This window comes from Diabrotica virgifera, chromosome 7, assembly GCF_917563875.1.
Source record: "Diabrotica virgifera virgifera chromosome 7, PGI_DIABVI_V3a".
NCBI lineage: Eukaryota > Metazoa > Arthropoda > Insecta > Coleoptera > Chrysomelidae > Diabrotica > Diabrotica virgifera.
This window is the reverse complement of record NC_065449.1, coordinates 147,564,618-147,585,131: the sequence shown is the minus strand read 5'-3', so window position 1 is coordinate 147,585,131 and position 20,514 is coordinate 147,564,618. Positions and strand designations below refer to the sequence as shown.

Here is a 20,514-nt window from a genome sequence, read left to right as displayed (position 1 = left end):
TGCTATGATTTTTTGTGGCGGATAGTCTTGAGTTGGGATTGATTTCATGTAATCGAATGAACTATCTTTTAGTAAAGTCGTCCCAGGAACGCAACTCATCAATATTGGCAATATCATTTTAAAGTCGTCTACTTTGAAATGTATAGGTAATACGTGTCTGAATTGCCGATATAAATGAGTCAGATTAAATAAATTATTAGAAGAATTTTTTACTAAGCAACAACATTTTTGTTTATTTAGTATTATTTTATATTTTGACAACGACACCCGACTTGGGCGTCGAAACGTTAATAAAATCATTTTTAGGTAAAATTGTGGCTTATTTCCCATTTGAATATACTTGGTCATAAATGTGTATTATCACGGACTTACCCTTTTTCCTATCATTTGTTACGCACTGAAAAATGCTCATGAAAAGGACAATACTCGCGGTGTATACTTACCACAGTATACACGCGGCTCAAGTTAGCGTGTATGTAAAAAACCAGTAACAGAGCACGCTAAATAATAGTGACGTCACTGACTTGATGACATTTTCCCGTGTACCTAACTTTTTTATTTGCGTACACGTTAGCGTGTACCTAGACACAGCGATAACAAACACCACGAGAAAATGGAAACACACCCCAACGCAGTGTTACAGCTGCTAGTATATCCACCAATTGCCAGAAGGTTAAAGAGAGTATGGCCAGATGACATGAAGACAACCTCTACTCTAGGACTCCTTCACTGGAAGGAATCCCTTCACGCCAATGAGGAGCCCTGCTCCCAAGTCAACACTTTAACTTATAGGATGTATATTCTGATTGTTAAATAAAGTAAAATTAAAAAAAAATATACGAAACTGGACACTAGGGAAAAGCCTTTTACTTGTGAAATATGTGACAGTTTTCACAAAGTTCTTATTTAAAAACCACATGAGAACGCATACTGAAGAAAAACGATTCACATGCAACGTATGTTTCAAACAATTTTCACACAGATTTACTTTAAAAGCACACATTAAAACGCATAGTGGAGACAAACCTTTTGAATGTGAAATTTGCACCAAAGGTTTTTCATGAAGTCATTCTTTAAAAGAACACATGAGAGCGCATACTGGGGAAAAACCATTTATGTGCAAAATATGTACCAGTTTTCGCGAGGTACTCATTTAAAGTAACATACGAAATTGCACACTGGGGAAAAACCTAATACCCCTTTACATCAACAATAAATTGGTGAAGAAATTGACCAACTTCTTTAAGGTCAAATTTGACGTGTACAAAACACAATTTTATATCCAATTTTGCAGTGAATAAAAAGAAAATGAAGAAGTTTGACGAAATAAAACATGTCCTTTATTCTATTTCGTCAAATTTCTTCATTTTCTTTTGATTCACGGTAAAATCACAGAACACTTTAGGTGATGTATGGGTAAAAATGAATGTCAAATTGTGTTTTGTATCACAAACTATACATTTTGGTCACGTCAAATTTGGCCTTGAATAAATTCGTCAATTTCTTGATCAATTTATTGTTAGTGTAAAGCGGGTATTATACCCGCTTTACACAAACAATAAGTTGAATAAAGTGCACTTTACATCAACAATAAATTGAACAAGAAATTGACAAAGTTATTCAAGGTCAAATTTGACTTATACAAAACACCCAATTTTGCCGTGAATAAAAAGAAAATAAAGAAATTTGACAAAATAAAACATATCCAATTGTTCTATTTCATCAAATTCCTTCATTTTCTTTTAAAAACCATACATTTTGTACACGTTAAATTTGGCCTTGAATAACTTTGTCAATTTCTTGTTCAATTATTGTTGATGTTAAAGTGGACATAAGAAATTGACCAATTTACTCCAGGCCAAATTTAACGTGTTCAAAAAACAACAATTTGACATCCAATTTTGTTCGTTATTAACTTCACGTCAATAAATTCGTGAACTTCTTGGAAGTCATGTTCCTTTGACTTCAATAAATTGAAGGAACTTTGAATAAATGTTGTAAAACGTGTCAATATTTTCAGTAGTACAAATGCAATGACACAGCATAATAAATCTAATTAGAATTATTATGCTGTCATAGTCATATACCCGCTTTACACCAACAATAAATTGATCAAGAAATTGATGAATTTATTCAAGGCCAAATTTGACGTTTACAAAATGTATGTTTTGTGGTACAAAACACAGTTTGACATCCAATTTTAACCACAGGTCATCAAAAGTGTTCTGTGATTTTACCGCGAAAATGAAGAAATTTGACGAAATAAAACATGTCCTATAATAGAACATGCTGTATTTAGTCAAATTCCTTCATTTTCTTTTTATTCACGGCAAAATTGGATGTAAAATTATGTTTTGTACACTTCAAATTTGACGTTGAAGAGCTTGGTCAATTTCTTCATCAATTTATTGTTGGTATAAAGCGGGTATTAGATGTGAAATTTGCACCAAATAGTTTTCACAAAGTTCTTATTTTAAAAGCCACATTAGAACGCATACTGGAGAAAACCCATTTACATGCAGTATATGTTTTAAACAATTTTCACACAGATCTACTTTAAAAGCACACATTAAAACGCATAGTGGAGAAAAACCTTTTGAATGTGAAATTTGCACCAAAGGTTTGTCACAATGTCATTCTTTAAAAGAACACATGAGAGCTCATACTGGGGAAAAACCATTTATGTGCGAAATATGTACCAGTTTTCGCGAGGTACTCATTTAAAGTAACATACGAAATTGCACACTGGGGAAAAACCTAATACCCCCTTTATACCAACAATAAATTGATGAAGAAATTGACCAACTTCTTCAAGGTCAAATTTGACGTGTACAAAACACAATTTTATATCCAATTTTGCAGTGAATAAAAAGAAAATGAAGAAGTTTGACAAAATAAAACATGTCCTTTATTCTATTTCGTCAAATTTCTTCATTTTCTATTGATTCACGGTAAAATCACAGAACACTTTAGGTGATGTATGGGTAAAAATGAATGTCAAATTGTGTTTTGTATCACAAACTATACATTTTGTTCACGTCAAATTTGGCTTTGAATAAATTCGTCAATTTCTTGATCAATTTACTCCAGGCCAAATTTAACGTGTTCAAAAAACAACAATTTGACATCCAATTTTGTTCGTTATTAACTTCACGTCAATAAATTCGTGAACTTCTTGGAAGTCAAAGTTACTTTGACTTCAATAAATTGAAGGAACTTTGAATAAATGTTGTAAAACGTGTCAATATTTTCAGTAGTACCAATGCAATGACACAGCATAATAAATCTAATTAGAATTATTATGCTGTCAAGTCATATACCCGCTTTACACCAGCAATAAATTGATCAAGAAATTGACGAATTTATTCAAGGCCAAATTTGACGTTTACAAAATGTATGTTTTGTAATACAAAACACAGTTTGACATCCAATTTTAACCACAGGTCATCAAAAGTGTTCTGTGATTTTACCGCGAAAATGAAGAAATTTGACGAAATAAAACATGTCCTATAATAGAACATGCTGCATTTAGTTAAATTCCTTCATTTTCTTTTTATTCACGGCAAAATTGGATGTAAAATTATGTTTCGTACACTTCAAATTTGACGTTGAAGAGCTTGGTCAATTTCTTCATCAATTTATTGTTGGTATAAAGCGGGTATTAGATGTGAAATTTGCACCAAATAGTTTTCACAAAGTTCTTATTTTAAAAGCCACATTAGAACGCATACTGGAGAAAACCCATTTACATGCAGTATATGTTTTAAACAATTTTCACACAGATCTACTTTAAAAGCACACATTAAAACGCATAGTGGAGAAAAACCTTTTGAATGTGAAATTTGCACCAAAGGTTTGTCACAATGTCATTCTTTAAAAGAACACATGAGAGCTCATACTGGGGAAAAACCATTTATGTGCGAAATATGTACCAGTTTTCGCGAGGTACTCATTTAAAGTAACATACGAAATTGCACACTGGGGAAAAACCTAATACCCCCTTTATACCAACAATAAATTGATGAAGAAATTGACCAACTTCTTCAAGGTCAAATTTGACGTGTACAAAACACAATTTTATATCCAATTTTGCAGTGAATAAAAAGAAAATGAAGAAGTTTGACAAAATAAAACATGTCCTTTATTCTATTTCGTCAAATTTCTTCATTTTCTATTGATTCACGGTAAAATCACAGAACACTTTAGGTGATGTATGGGTAAAAATGAATGTCAAATTGTGTTTTGTATCACAAACGATACATTTTGTTCACGTCAAATTTGGCTTTGAATAAATTCGTCAATTTCTTGATCAATTTACTCCAGGCCAAATTTAACGTGTTCAAAAAACAACAATTTGACATCCAATTTTGTTCGTTATTAACTTCACGTCAATAAATTCGTGAACTTCTTGGAAGTCAAAGTTACTTTGACTTCAATAAATTGAAGGAACTTTGAATAAATGTTGTAAAACGTGTCAATATTTTCAGTAGTACCAATGCAATGACACAGCATAATAAATCTAATTAGAATTATTATGCTGTCAAGTCATATACCCGCTTTACACCAGCAATAAATTGATCAAGAAATTGACGAATTTATTCAAGGCCAAATTTGACGTTTACAAAATGTATGTTTTGTAATACAAAACACAGTTTGACATCCAATTTTAACCACAGGTCATCAAAAGTGTTCTGTGATTTTACCGCGAAAATGAAGAAATTTGACGAAATAAAACATGTCCTATAATAGAACATGCTGCATTTAGTTAAATTCCTTCATTTTCTTTTTATTCACGGCAAAATTGGATGTAAAATTATGTTTCGTACACTTCAAATTTGACCTTGAAGAGCTTGGTCAATTTCTTCATCAACTTATTGTTGGTGTAAAGCGGGTATTAGATGTGAAATTTGCACCAAGCAGTTTTCACAAAGTTCTTATTTTAAAAGCCACATTAGAACGCATACTGGAGAAAAACCTTTTGAATGTGAAATTTGCATGAAACGGTTTTCACTAAGTTTGTTTTTAAAACAACACATGAGGACTCACACTGGAGAAAAACCATTTAAATGCGAAATATGTTCAAAACAGTTTTCGCAAAGTAATCATTTAAAATCTCATATAAAACTGCACAATATTGAAAAGCCTTGTGCATTGGAGTGATAAACTACCCCAGATACTTGAAATAATATTGAAATCGTCGGACCCCACGTTGGGCGACAAATTGAAATAATATTGAAAAAATAATATTTCAATGAAATATGTAACAACTTGTGAAATATGTAACAACCTGCAACCAAACAACTTTCTGTAAAAGAAGTTCAAAATGAACTTAACTTCTTAAATCCAGGAAAATCTCCAGGGATCGACAAAGTAACCTCCAAAATGCTAAAAGAACTGCCAAGCAGAGGAGTCATACTCATAATGTACATTTTCAATGCTATCTTGAGACTAAACTACTGGCCGAGGCAACTCGAAACAGCAGACATAATTTTAATACTGAAGCCAGGCAAAAACCCAAACGAAGTTTCATCGTATCGACCAATCAGCTTATGGCCAGCCGTGTCAAAAGTACTATAATAGTAGACTCGGTAGACTCATACTTCAAAGAACAATTAAGCAAGTACTCCCTGAGGATTGGATTCCATCACACCAATTTGGTTTTTGACAAGGCCACTCGACAGTTGAGCAAATACACAGAATGACACATTCAATAAATCTAGCAATAAAACAAAAACAATACTGTCCCTCAGTATTCTTGGATGTTAGCCAAGCCTTTGACAAGGTTTGGCATGATGGACTATTATACAAAATATCTAAAATCTTTCCACTGTCCTTCTATCGACTGCTCGAATAATATCTTCATGACAGACAGTTTATTGTAAAAGTGAATGAGGAATATTCGCAAAAATTCCCAATCGAGGCCGGAGTCCCGCTTAGGCAGTGTCTTGGGTCCCATTCTATATGTATTATTCACATCAGACATTCCTACGTCCTCCACACTGTCATAGGAACCTTTGCGGACGACACCGTCATCTTAGCAATTCACCAAGATCCAGTAGAAGCTTCCAACATCCTACAAAATGACCTAGAAAATTGGTTCAAAAAATGGAAAATTAAAATAAAAGATGCTAAATCCATCCACGTCAACTTTACTACAAGAAAAGATCCGTGTTTATCACTATACATAAATAACAAAATTATTACTAAAAATAACTCTTCCAAATACCCCGACATACATCTAGACTCTAAACTTACTTGGAAAGTGAACATAACAAAGAAGAGAAAACAAATCGACATGGAAGTCAAAGAATTCTACTGGTTAATAGGTAGAAAATCAAAACTACGTTTGGAAAATAAACTGCTGATATACAACACCATAATCAAACCCATATGGATGTATTGTATCGAAGTCTGGGGATGTGCAAGCAAATCTAATATTGCTATCATCCAAAGGAGCCAGTCAAAAATACTACGCACGACCATGCACCTTGGTTCGTGTCGAATTTAACACTACATGAAGATCTGAAGGTTCCATTCATCACAGATGTCATTAAAGATACTTAGGTATAACAAACACCACGAGAAAATGGAAACACACCCCAACGCAGTCTTACAGCTGCTAGTACATCCACCAATTGCCAGAAGGTTCAAGAGACTATGGCCAGATGACATGAAGACAACCTAGGACTCCTTCACTGGAAGGAATTCCTTCACGCCAATGAGGAGACCAGCTCCCAAGTCAACACTTTAACGTATAGGATGTATATTCTGATTGTTAAATAAAGTACAATTAAAAAAATATGAAACTGCACACTAGGGAAAAGCCTTTTACTTGTGAAATATAGACAAACAGTTTTCACAAAGTTCTTATTTAAAAGGCCACATGAGAACGCACACTGGAGAAAAACCATTCACATGCAGTATACTTTAACACACATTAAAACGCATACTGGAAAAAAAACCTTTTGAATGTGAAATTTGTATGAAACGGTCTTCACTAATTTTGTTTTTAAAAGTACACATGAGGACTCACACTGGAGAAAAACCATTTAAATGCAAAATAGGCGAAAACACACTAGGAAAAAGCCTTGTGCACACTTTTGAAATATGTAACAACCTGCAACCAAACAACTTTCTGTAAAGGAAGTTCAAAACGAACTAAACTTCCTAAATTCAAGAAAATCTCCAGGGATCGACAAAGTAACCTCCAAAATGCGAAAAGAACTGCCACGCAGAGGAGTCATACTCATAATGTACATTTTCAATGCTATCTTGATACTTAACTACTGGCCGAGGCAACTCAAAACAGCAGAAATAATTTTAATACTGAAGCCAGGCAAAAACCCAAACGAAGTTTAATCTTATCGACCAATCAGCTTATTGCCAGCCGTATCAAAAGTGCTAGAAAGACTCATACTTCAAAGAGTAAATAAGGAAGTACTCCTTGAGGATTGGATTGCATCACACCAATTTGGTTCTTGAAAAGGCCACTCAACAGTTCAGCAAATACACAGAATAACACATTCAATAAATCTAGCAATAGAACAAAAACAATACTGTCCCTCAGTATTCTTGGATGTTAGCCAAGCCTTTGACAAGGTTTGGCATGATGGACTATTATACAAAATATCTAAAATCTTTCCACTATCCTTCTATCGACTGCTCGAATCATATCTTCATGACAGACAGTTTATTGTAAAAGTGAATGATGAATATTCGCAAAAATTCCCAATGAAGGCTGAAGTTCCGCTTAGGCAGTGTCCTGGGTTCCATTCTATATGTATTATTCAGATAAGACATTCCTACGTCTCCACACACTGTCATAAGAACCTTTGCGGACGACACCGTCATCTTAGCAATTCCCCAAGATCCAGTAGAAGCTTCCAACATCCTACAAAATGACCTAGAAAATTGGGTCAAAGACTTGAAAATTAAAATAAATGAGGCTAAATCCATCCACGTCAACTTTACTACAAGAAAAGATCAGTGTCCATCACTATACATACATAACAAAATTATTGCTAAAAACAACTCTTCCAAATATCTCGGCATACATCTAGACTCTAAACTTACTTTGAAAGTGCACATAACAAAGAAGAGAAAACAAATCGACATGAAAGTCAAAGAATTCTACTGGTTAGTAGGTAGAAAATCAAAACTAAGTTTGGAAAATAAACTGCTGATATACAACACCATAATCAAACCCATATGGTATCGAAGTTTGGGGATCTGCAAGCAAATCTAATATTGCTATCATCCAAAGGAGCCAGTCAAAAATACTACGCATGACCATGCACCTTGGTTCGTGTCGAATTTAACACTACATGAAGATCTGAAGGTTCCATTCATCACAGATGTCATTAAAGATAGGTATAACAAACACCACGAGAAAATGGAAACACCCCAACGCAGTCTTACAGCCGCTAGTACATCCACTAATTGCCAGAAGGTTCAAGAGACTATGGCCAGATGACATGAATACAACCTAGGACTCCTTCACTGAAAGGAATCCCTTCACGCCAATGAAGAGCCCAGCTCCCAAGTCAACACTTTAACTTATAGGATGTATATTCTGATTGTTAAATAAAGTACAATTAAAAAAAATATGAAACTGCACACTAGGGAAAAGCCTTTTACTTGTGAAATATGTGACAAACAGTTTTCACAATGTTCTTATTTCAAAAGCCACACGAAAATGCATACTGGAGAAAAACCATTCACATGCAGTATATGCTTCAAACAATTTTCACACAGATCTTCTTTAAAAGCACACATTAAAACGCAGACTGGAGAAAAACCTTTTGAATGTGAAATTTGCATGAAACGGTTTTCACTAAGTTTGTTTTTAAAAGAACACACGAGAACTCACACTGGAGCAAAACTGTTTACAAAAAACAAAGAATAAATAACGAAGTACTCTCTAAGGATTGGATTCCATCACACCAATTTGGTTTTTGACAAGGCTACTCAACAGTTCAGCAAATACACAGAATAACACATTCAATAAATCTAGCAATAGAACAAAAACAATACTGTCCCTCAATATTCTTGGACGTTAGCCAAGCCTTTGAGAAGGTTTGGCATGATGGACTATTATACAAAATATCTAAAATCTTTCCACTATCTTTCTATCGACTGCTCGAATCATATCTTCATGACAGACAGTTTATTGTAAAAGTGAATGATGAATATTCACAAAAATTCCCAATGAAGGCTGGAGTTCCGCTTAGGCATTGTCCTGGATCCCATTCTATAATATGTATTATTCACATCAGACATTCCTACGTCTCCACACACTGTCATAGGAACCTTCGCGGACGACACCGTCATCTTAGAAATTCACCAAGATCCAGTAGAAGCTTCCAACATCCTACAAAATGACCTAGAAAATTGGGCCAAAGAATGGAAAATTAAAATAAATGAGGCTAAATCCATCCACGTCAACTTTACTACAAGAAAAGATCAGTGTCCATCACTATATATACATAACAAAATTATTGCTAAAAACAACTCTTCCAAATACCTCGGCATACATAATCTAGACTTTAAACTTACTTGGAAAGTGCACATAACAAAGAAGAGAAAACAAATCGACATGAAAGTCAAATGTTGTTCTGAAGCTATTTCCTTGTGGCATTTTGTTTATCCGCCACAAGCTATTTCCTTGTGGCGGATATTCTTGGGTTGGGGTTGATTTCATGTAATCGAATGAACTATCTTTCAGTAAAGTCGTCCCAGGAACGCAACTCAAATATTGGCAATATCATTTTAAAGTCTTCTACTTTAAAATGTATAATATATGTCTGGATTGCAAGGATTTTTTACTAAGCAACAACATTTTTGTTTAATTTAGTAATATTTTGTATTTTGACAACGACACCCGATTTGGGCGTCGAAACGTTAATAAAATTATTTTTTCAATTTAATTGTGGCTTATTTCCCATTCAAAATAGTTAATATGAAAGTCAAAGAATTCTACTGGTTAATAGGTAGAAAATCAAAACTAAGTTTGGAAAATAAACTGCTGATATACAACACCATAATCAAACCCATATGGATGTATGATATCGAAGTCTGGGGATGTGCAAGCAAATCTAATATTGCTATCATCCAAAGGAGTCATTCAAAAATACTACGCATACGCATGATCTCAAGTGCACCTTGGTTCGTGTCGAATTTAACACTACATGAAGATCTGAAGGTTCCATTCATCACAGATGTCATTAAAGATATAACAAACACCACGAGAAAATGGAAACACACCCCAACGCAGTCTTACAGCTGCTAGTATATCCACCAATTGCCAGAAGGTTAAAGAGAGTATGGCCAGATGACATGAAGACAACCTCTAGGACTCCTTCACTGGAAGGAATCCCTTCACGTCAATGAGGAGCCCTGCTCCCAAGTCAACACTTTAACTTATAGAATGTATATACTGATTGTTAAATAAAGTAGAATTTAAAAAATATATGAAACTGGACACTAGGGAAAAGCCTTTTACTTGTGAAATATGTGACAAACAGTTTTCACACAGTTCTTATTTAAAAAACACATGAGAACGCATACTGAAGAAAAACGATTCACATATGTTCACGTATGTTTCAAACAATTTTCACACAGATTTACTTTAAAAGCACACATTAAAACGCATAGTGGAGAAAAACCTTTTGAATGTGAAATTTGCACCAAAGGTTTTTCACAATGTCATTATTTAAAAGAACACATGAGAGCGCATACTGGGGAAAAACCATTTATGTGCGAAATATGTACCAGTTTTCGCGAGGTACTCATTTAAAGTAACATATGAAATTGCACACTGGGGAAAAACCTAATACCCCCTTTACACCAACAATAAATTGATGAAGAAATTGAACAACTTCTTCAAGGTCAAATTTGACATGTACAAAACACAATTTTATATCCAATTTTGCCGTTAATAAAAAGAAAATGAAGAAGTTTGACGAAATAAAACATGTCCTTTATTCTATTTCGTCAAATTCCTTCATTTTCTTTTGATTCACGGTTTATTTATTTAGCGTATGGCAATTTGATACACAACATTATCACACATATGTTATAGTCTAACATCTAATGTATTAATATATTCAATCGACGCTGGTGTTGCAGAGGCGAAGTCCAGAGGATCTCCATCATACTTTCTCCGAGGGCATTCGGCAATCATATGCTGGATGGTCTGTTTCTCGGCGCCGCAGTCGCACTCAGCAGAGGTTCTCATTTTCCATTTATAAAGGGAATCTGCGCAGACTCCATGACCCGTTCTTATCCTGTTAAGAGTTGACCATGGAGTTTCTGTGATGCATGGTGTGTTTCTCATTATTAGGTTCGGTCTGTCGCTCTGCATGTTCTTCCACTGGGAGTTCATTTGGAAATTGTTGGAACTCAAGTTTATTGCATCTCTAGTCGGAGGTTTTCTGGAGCGCAATCGATGTGAGTTAGCGTCGGCGACATATGTGTGTATAGGTAACTGCGGGTTGTTAAGCAGCTTTTGGAATTCTCTAAGCAGAGCATGCTGACGACGAAGGTTAGGTGGAGGTATGTGGCTCAGTAGTGGAAGCCACTCAACAGGTGTAGACTTGATCGTTCCAGATATGAGACGCATGGCGACATTGAGCTGAGTATCTATAATTTTTGTGTGAACGCTGTTCAGCCAAACAGGGGAGCAGTATTCAGCTGCGGAGTATACGAGTCCAAGGGCTGAACACCGAAGTGTACTTGCTGTTGAGCCCCATGTAGTCCCGCAAAGCTTCTGTATGATGTTGTTACGGGTTCTCAGCTTTGCTGCGGTGTTCTCAAGATGTTTCTTAAAGGAGAGTGTTCTGTCCAGGTTGACGCCGAGGTACTTGGGATTATAGTTGTGCGTGAGCAGTTGGTTATCAATGTACACTTTAAGTTTTGTGTGGGCCATATTGTTGTTCAGGTGAAAACAGCTAACCTCGGTTTTTTTGGGGTTAGGTTTAAGTCTCCATTGTTTAAAGTACTTAACCAGGCGTTCCTTAACGGTAAAATTACAGAACACTTTAGGTGATCTGTGGGTAAAAATGAATGTCAAATTGTGTTTTGTATCACAAACTATACATTTTGTTCACGTCAAATTTGTCCTGGAATAAATTCGTCAATTTCTTGATCAATTTATTGTTGGTGTAAAGCGGGTATTATACCCGCTTTACACCAATAATGTCCACTTTACATCAACAATAAATTGAACAAGAAATTGACAAAGTTATTCAAAGGCCAAATTTGACGTGTACAAAATGTATGGTTTGTAAAAGAAAATGAAGGAATTTGATGAAATAGAACAATTGCATATGTTTTATTTTGTCAAATTTCTTTATTTTCTTTTTATTCACGGCAAAATTGGATGTAGAATTGTGTTTTGTATAAGTCAAGTTTGACCTTGAAGAAGTTGGTCAATTTCTTGTTCAATTTATTGTTGATGTAAAGTGGACATAAGAAATTGACCAATTTATTCAAGGCCAAATTTGACGTGTTCAAAAAACAACAATTTGACATCCAATTTTGTTCGTTATTAACTTCACGTCAATAAATTCGTGAATTTCTTGGAAGTCAAAGTTTTTTTAACTTGAATAAATTGAAGGAACTTTGAATAAATGTTGTAAAACGTGTCAATATTTTCAGTAGTACCAATGCAATGACAGCATAATAAATCTAATTAGAATTATTATGCTGTCATAGTCATATACCCGCTTTAGGGCGAAGTCCCATGTATCCGATATCCGACATACGAAAATCGTCTCTTTTCGTAGTAGCTAGTTTAGCAGCTGTCACATGGTTGCGATTATCGGATACGAAAATCCGTATAAACTGTCAACTGTTCATGGTCAAATGTCAATTTTTTTTATTGTTTGACCTTTGTTATTTGTTTGGTTTGGTTAGTAATGGCAATATTGTTGTAATTTGTAATTGATATTATGCTTGATACTATAAATATTATTTATTATATTATTTATAGTATCATGTTATTATGGATAAAGTTGAAGAAACAATGGAGGAGATGCAAGAAACTATGGAAGAGCTGAAATATTTATCAACATCATTTAGCTCCATTTCCTGCAACAAATTATTAAAAGCCCCTTGTGACTTTCCCAATATGACCCAATGTGGTGAACCCAATATCTTCTTGGTCGCATTGTACGTTTTGGTTTGGTTTGGTTTGTTTTCACGAATTAAAAGAAGCAAACATAATAATATACTGTTTTATTAACTTTACGAACATAGCTTCTTCGATTCAAATCCATGTTTCAATAAATTGAATGCACAGAAATAAAATGAGGTTACGTTACAATTACAAAACGTCCGTTTTATCGGAAAAAATAATTTCAACTTTATCCGATGTTGGAAGCGTAGTTAAAACTTTCGGATGAAATTCGGCGCAAAAATATTCTGATTCAATTCTGACCAATGAGAATACATTCGTATCAACGTATCGTCGTAAATCGGATACATGGGACGTCGCCCTTATACCCGCTTTACACCAACAATAAATTGAACAAGAAATTGACCAATTTATTCAAGGCCAAATTTGACGTGTTCAAAAAACAACAATTTGACATCCAATTTTGTTCGTTATTAACTTCACGTCAATAAATTCGTGAATTTCTTGGAAAAGTTTCTTTGACTTCAATAAATTGAAGGAACTTTGAATAAATGTTGTAAACGTGTCAATATTTTCAGTAGTACCAATGCAATGACACAGCAAAATAAATCTCGTTAAATCTAATTAGAATTATTATGCTGTCACAGTGTTCTATTTCGTCAATTTCTTCACGTGAAGTTGATAACGAACAAACTTAGATGTCAAAGTGTGCTTTAACACGTCAAACTTGGCCTTGAATAACTTAGTCAATTTATTGTTGATGTAAAGCGGGTATTACACCAACAATAAATTGATCAAGAAATTGACGAATTTATTCAAGGCCAAATTTGACGTGTACAAAATGTATCGTTTGTGGTACAAAACACAGTTTGACATCCAATTTTAACCACAGGCCATCAAAAGTGTTCTGTGATTTTACCGTGAAAATGAAGAAATTTTATTTAGTCAAAAGGAATAACTCCCTGAGGATTGGATTCCATCACGCCAATTTGGTTTTTGACGAGGCCACTCAACAGTTCAGCAAATACACAGAATAACACATTGAATAAATCTAGCAATAGAACAAAACAATACTGTCCCTCAGTATTCTTGGATGTTAGCCAAGCCTTTGACAAGGTTTGGCATGATGGACTATTATACAAAATATCTAAAATCTAAAACCTTTCCACTATCCTTCTATCGACTGCTCGAATCATATCTTCATGACAGTGGGAACACTCTGCTGCACACGGCCTTCTAGAAAGGAAATCGACGTTTCTGTGGCTAACTCCGGCCCAATGTTCGATCTTGGACTCGTATTCTTGAAGTCATTCAATCCATCTGGCTACCTGACCCTCTGGATTCTTAAACTGCATTAATCACTTAAGGGCGGCATAGTCGGTTCGGATTAGAAGTTTCCTTCCATAGAGGTATTGATAGATGTGTTCCACTGATTTCACTACTGCTAGAAGTTCTCTCAGGCCCGGCCCCAGGGGTGGGCGAACTGGACGGCTGCACAGGGCGGAAAAAATTTGGGGCGGCAAATTTTAGAGGACAGCCAATTTTTGAAATTGAAGAAATACTAAATTCGTTTTTTAATATTATAAAAAATCAATATAATGAACAAAAGCAGCAAAAACGCAACTGTAAAACCGAGAATTAAGTGAAACAATAACAATTGCAAGGTTCATTTGACGGGAGATAGACAACGCCGCCTTCTTCTTCATCGAATAAGAATAGTGGGATCAGAATAGTGAGGGGCGATTCTGTTAAAATTTGTCATCACAACAATGGTAATTTTTTAAAGCTTGTTGAGCTCTTTAGAAAACTTGATTCTGTTTTATAAAAGCACATTAGGAGAACAACGAATGGTAGTAACAAGCAGCGTAACAACTTGAGCAAACGTATTCAAAACGAAATTATTCAGCTCCTCCATGACCAAATGAAAATTAAAAACTTTCTGAAATCAGCAAAATATTATGGCATAATTTTAGAGTGTACACCTGATATTTCTGGTATTGAACAGATAATTATTGTTGTACGTTTTGTCGATATAGGTTACTGTTCACAAAGTGTTAAAATTGCAGATCTTTGATTTGTGCCTGTACCGGAATCCACAGGCTTGTGATTTACAGAAGATATTTTGCAAAAACTGAATGAAATGGGAATACCATTGGAAGATATGAGAGGACAAGAATATGATAATTTGCAAACATGAAAGGGAAGAACTTGAGAGTTCAAAACAGAATTTTGAAAAAGAATCCTAGAGCATTTTTTGTACAATGTTCTAGCTATTCACATTCACACAACTTAGTCGTGAACGATGCTGTTAAAGCCTCTCAGTTTGCAGTTTCTTCCTTTTCTCCTTGGTGACAAAAATTTACAATTTTTTCTCAACATCTATTCATCGTTGGGCTATACTGAAAAATCATATTTCTAGCCTACCCTACTAACATTGAAGAATTTGTCTGAAACTATATGGGAAAGTAGAATTGATGCAATTACTCCCATCAGATACCAAATTGAAGAAATCTACGATGCTCTTGTAGAAATCAGTGTCAATAATAACAACGATAAAATGGTTGCTGATGGGGCAAGCTATTTGGCAAATCAACTCCGTTATTTTACTTTTCTAATATGGCATGACATTTTACTTCACATCAACGTAGTCAGCAAATCACTGCAGAGTATTGATATGGGAGTGTATCAATTTAAAATCTCATGGAAGTGAAGAGTTAGAAAGAGTTAGAAGAGTTAGAAATTGAAAACTCGAAATTCGGAGACACAGTAATAGCAAGAAAGAGAAAAGTGAAAAGGCAATTTAGCGATGAGGCTGAAGATGAAAGTATGGACCTAGATCCAGAGACACGATATAAAGTTGATTTCTATTTAAAAATTATTCAGCAAATTAAGAGCCATAGTGAAATTTGAAACGACATATACATAAAATTTTTGAGTCCACCAAGGGGGAGGGGGCGGTCGCTGATCTTGCCCAGGGCGACAAAATCCCTAGGGCCGGGCCTGAGTTCTCTTCTCGTGACGCAATAATTTTGTTCAGGTATTGGAAGCACTATACTAAAATATTGAAGGACTCGTTCCCGTCCTCTTTGAATCTGAGACAGCACTCCTTCAATTCCCACATTACTTTCATCCATATCTAGGTAAGGTGAACTCTCCTTCTGGCAGTGGATACCCTAGTATTGGCGCTGTGATTAAATGCCTCTTCGCGATCCTGCGATAGTAAATACATAGTCTCAGAAAACTTCTCACTTGATGTTTGTCAGTCGGTTCAGGCCATTCCTTAATGGAATCGGTTTTTCGTTTATCCACTGCCACTACTTCTTGGCTGACTATATGACTTAAAAAATTGACTTTACTTTGAAATAGCCGGCACTTCTGGGGGTTTAACATGAACTGGGCAGCTTTAAGTCTATTAAAAACGTCTTCTCAATTCTTCAGACGGTCTTCAAAAGTCTTCCTCAAAACGATTATGTCGTCTAAATACACCAGGCACGTTTTCCAAGATAACCCTCTCAATACATTTTCCATAAGCCTCTCAAATGTCGAATGGGCATTACAGAGTCCAAATGGCATAACGTTGAATTCTCACAATCCAGATCCTATAGTGAAGGCTGTCTTCTCCTTATCCACTGGGTCCATTTCTACCTGCCAACACCCAGACTTCAAGTCCAACGTAGAAAACAATTAACTTCCCGCCAATGTACCAATGTGTCGTCGATCCGAGCCAGAGTATAACTATCTTTCTTGGTAACATTGTTCAGCAAACTCTAGTCTATACAGAACCTCGTAGTTTCATCTTCCTTCTTGATCAGGACCACCAGAGAGACCCATTTGCTCGTAGAAGGTTCTATCACCCCGTCTTTCTTCATTTCTTAAACAGTCCTTTCAGCTTTCTCTCTCTTCGCCTGTGATAATCATCGAGCTGTTTGACGAATTGGCCTAGCGTTATCAGCATCAATTTTATGTTTGACAACGGTAGTTCTTCCTGTCCTTCCTCCTTTCGGTACAAATATGTCACGATATCTCCGAAGACATTCCCTTGCTGGTGGTGGCTTTCTCCACTTAATTTAGAGACTGGCCTGCGATTGCAACCATTTGGTCGAACTTGTCGTTGGAATTATCTGATGTTATCTTATGACGGATTATGGACTTCACGGGTACACAAGTTCCTAATTTTGTCTCCTTGATAGTCACTGGGTAGTCATTGACATTAATAGGTCTTACGGGAATTTATTTAGCCGAAGTAACTAACTCCTTTCCAATTATGATTCCTCTGCCAACCTCCTTGTCGTGGTTCCATGGCTCCATCATAACAGGTGTTCTTTCTTCTATAATTCCCTGTAGCCGCGCTATGATGATCGTTTCACTCCTCGTAGGCACAACTGTATCGTCTTTAATGATTGTTCTAGCACAGTGCTCTCATCATGTGAATGAAGAAATAACTCCTCGTTGCCAAATCCAATTGAAATCCATGCAAATTCATTACGTCCATTCCTAATATAACATCTTATTCGATATCAGCAACTATGACAATATCGACGAACTTTTCTGCTTCAATTCCTAATTGTATCTGGATTTCTCCGTAGGTGTTTAACATTTTCACCTGTGGCAGTTCGCAGTCGCAACCTCGTTGGTACGAGTTTCTTAAGGCTGTATGACACTATACATTTTCTTGTATCATTTCTAATATCGTTTCTGATATGTCAAAAAAATGCATAGTGTCATACACAGATACAAGAAACGATATCAGAAACGATACAAGAATTTGTGTCAGGCACAGATTATTGTACAAGAACTGCGCCAATTTCTGCGCAAAGAGCAAAAACGTAAAACCTGCTGGTAAAACATCTAAAATGTCATAATTACTTACTCATAATGGCGGCTGAAATGAAAATGGGATAATGTATTGATGAATTTATTTGTGTTTTTGTAGGTATTATTTATAAATCTTTTATTGATACTTAATATACCGTTTGGTATGGACTACTGTTCTACTAATAACCATATATTTAGCTCCTAGTAAAGTTCAAACTATAAATTTAGGTTTCATGGTGCATAATTTTTTAATAGACGAAAATACAATAGTTCCTAATTTGGATCAAACTATAATTCATATATAATTCTAATGCAAATATTTTAGCACAAATATCAAAACAAAATAAAAACACAAATAATCAACCTCAGTCAACCTAAAATTCTGGTTAACATTAAAATGTTAATTATATAAAAGTTTATAAATTTTATAAAATATTTAAAATCAGCTGTGTCTGTAGATGCAGTACTACGTACTACCATAACGTGACACAGGGTGACAAACAAAATTTCGACCAATCACGTGCCGAATTTCATACAATTTTCGATACAAGAACTTGCATAGTGTCATACAGGGCACAAATGTACGTACAAGAAATGATACAAGAAAATGTATACAAGAAACGATATCAGAAACGATATTAGAAATGATACAAGAAAATGCATAGTGTCATACAGCCTTCACTTGGTCGCTCCTGTATCCACCAAAAATGTATACTTTTTACAATTTATTTCTCCATCTACATATACACTATCTTCACGACATTTTAAAGAGGCTATTAGTATGAGAGGGTCTTTGAAAAGTTGCGTGTCGAAGCTGTCCCCCTAAGGCCGACCCGTTCTAGTTTTCTTACTGGTGGCTTTCTTGATTAGTGTCGTACCTGGGATACTTACACGAACTTCGTACGTGTCCCATTTCACCACACTTCCGGCACCTTATAGTCTTCGTTTTCTTGTTTGAAATGCCCTTTATCATATTGACAATCTGTTCCAGTTTGTCTTCATCCTCTTCCTCTTTCACAGTACTAACTTTACTGTACCTGTCAGAGGCCTGGGTAGCTTATTCATATTCATGGTCGGCGGACAAGACATTGACCAGCGTCTTGTGACGAGCTAATCGCAGTGTTCTTTGCATTTCATGATCACGAAGACCATCAAGGAATGTTTGAACAGCCAACTTTTCCATCATGTCTTCGGAAGCTGTTGGATATGCATATCGTACTAACCTGGTAATATCTGCCTCATATTCCTGAAAAGCTTCATCTTTCTTTTGTCTTCGATTTTTAAACTGCGACTTATAGACATGCTCTAAATGTTCGTGACCATATCGCATATTTAGTCTCTTTTTCAGTTGTTCGAAGTCATCTGTCTCCACTACCGCTATAGTCTGGATGACATCCAAAGCATCTTTTAGAACAGCAATAGTGAGGTTTACAGCTTTTTCTGTTTCGGACCATCCGTTCGCTCTTGCAGCCGATTCACTGTTTCATATAATTTTTCCATGACGACTTTCCGCGAAAGTTGGAACTTTAACGCGAGCACAACTTACTTACACTCCCTTCAACTATCGGCCGTAGTTCCAATTTGTATTTGGGCTCATCATCGTCTTTATTATCTGCTAAGGTAAGTTCCAATACTCTGTCTATTTTCTTCGTGTCTTTAAAGTGTTTGTTTTCTAAGTATAGTATACCTAGTATAGTTGATCCAAAAGATGGCATAACCCAGACATCCAAAGTGAAAGTTATCCTTCAACACCAAATTGTTCTATATGGTCCACACAATGTCCAGAAAAAAGTCACACCATTTTGAGCGTCGGGTTTTGGGGGGAGAGGGGGGAGAAATCGGTAAATTCGTAGTTTTTTAAGTTTTTCGCCAATATTTATAAAACTATGCGGTATAGCATGAACAACAACCTTCTATACAAAATTGTTTTACATTAAATTTGAAATAAAAAAGGCCCTATGCATAATCTTTCTAAAATGAATGGTTCCAAAGTTACGGAGGTAGTATAGTATAACTGGTCCAAAAAAAAGGCCTAACCCAAACATCCAAAGTAAACGTTTTCCTCCAACACCAAAATGTTCTATATGGTCCACATATTGTTCGGTAAAAAGTTACATAATTTTGAGCGTCCGGAATGGGAGGGAGATGGGAGAAAAGCCGGTAAATTAGTAGTTTTTTTACGTTTTTCATCAATATTTCTAAAACTATGCTTTAGCGTAAACAATGTTATATACAGAAATGTTCTACATGAAATTTAAAACAAAAAATGTTCTATACATAATTGTTATAAAATCAACAGTTCCAGAGTTACGAAGGGTGAAAAGTCGAGGTTCTCGATACTTTTTATGTTTTGGGCAATATTTATGATATAACTATACCAAAAACCCAGACATCCAAAGTGAAAGTGATCCTCCAACACCAAATTGTTCTATATGGTCCACATAATGTTCAGAAAAAAGTCACACCATTTTGAGCGTCGGGTTTGGGGGGGGGGGGAGGGGGGAGAAATCGGTAAATATAAAAAGTATCTAAAACCTTTACTTTTCACCCTCCGTAACTCTGGA

General features: G+C 35.4%; 1 pseudogene; it reads left to right on the top strand.

Annotated features, from left to right (window-relative positions):
• The first annotated feature begins 697 nt into the window (after positions 1 to 697).
• On the top strand, positions 698 to 9,926 carry LOC126888634 (zinc finger protein 233-like; annotated as a pseudogene).
• The last annotated feature ends 10,588 nt before the right edge of the window (positions 9,927 to 20,514 follow it).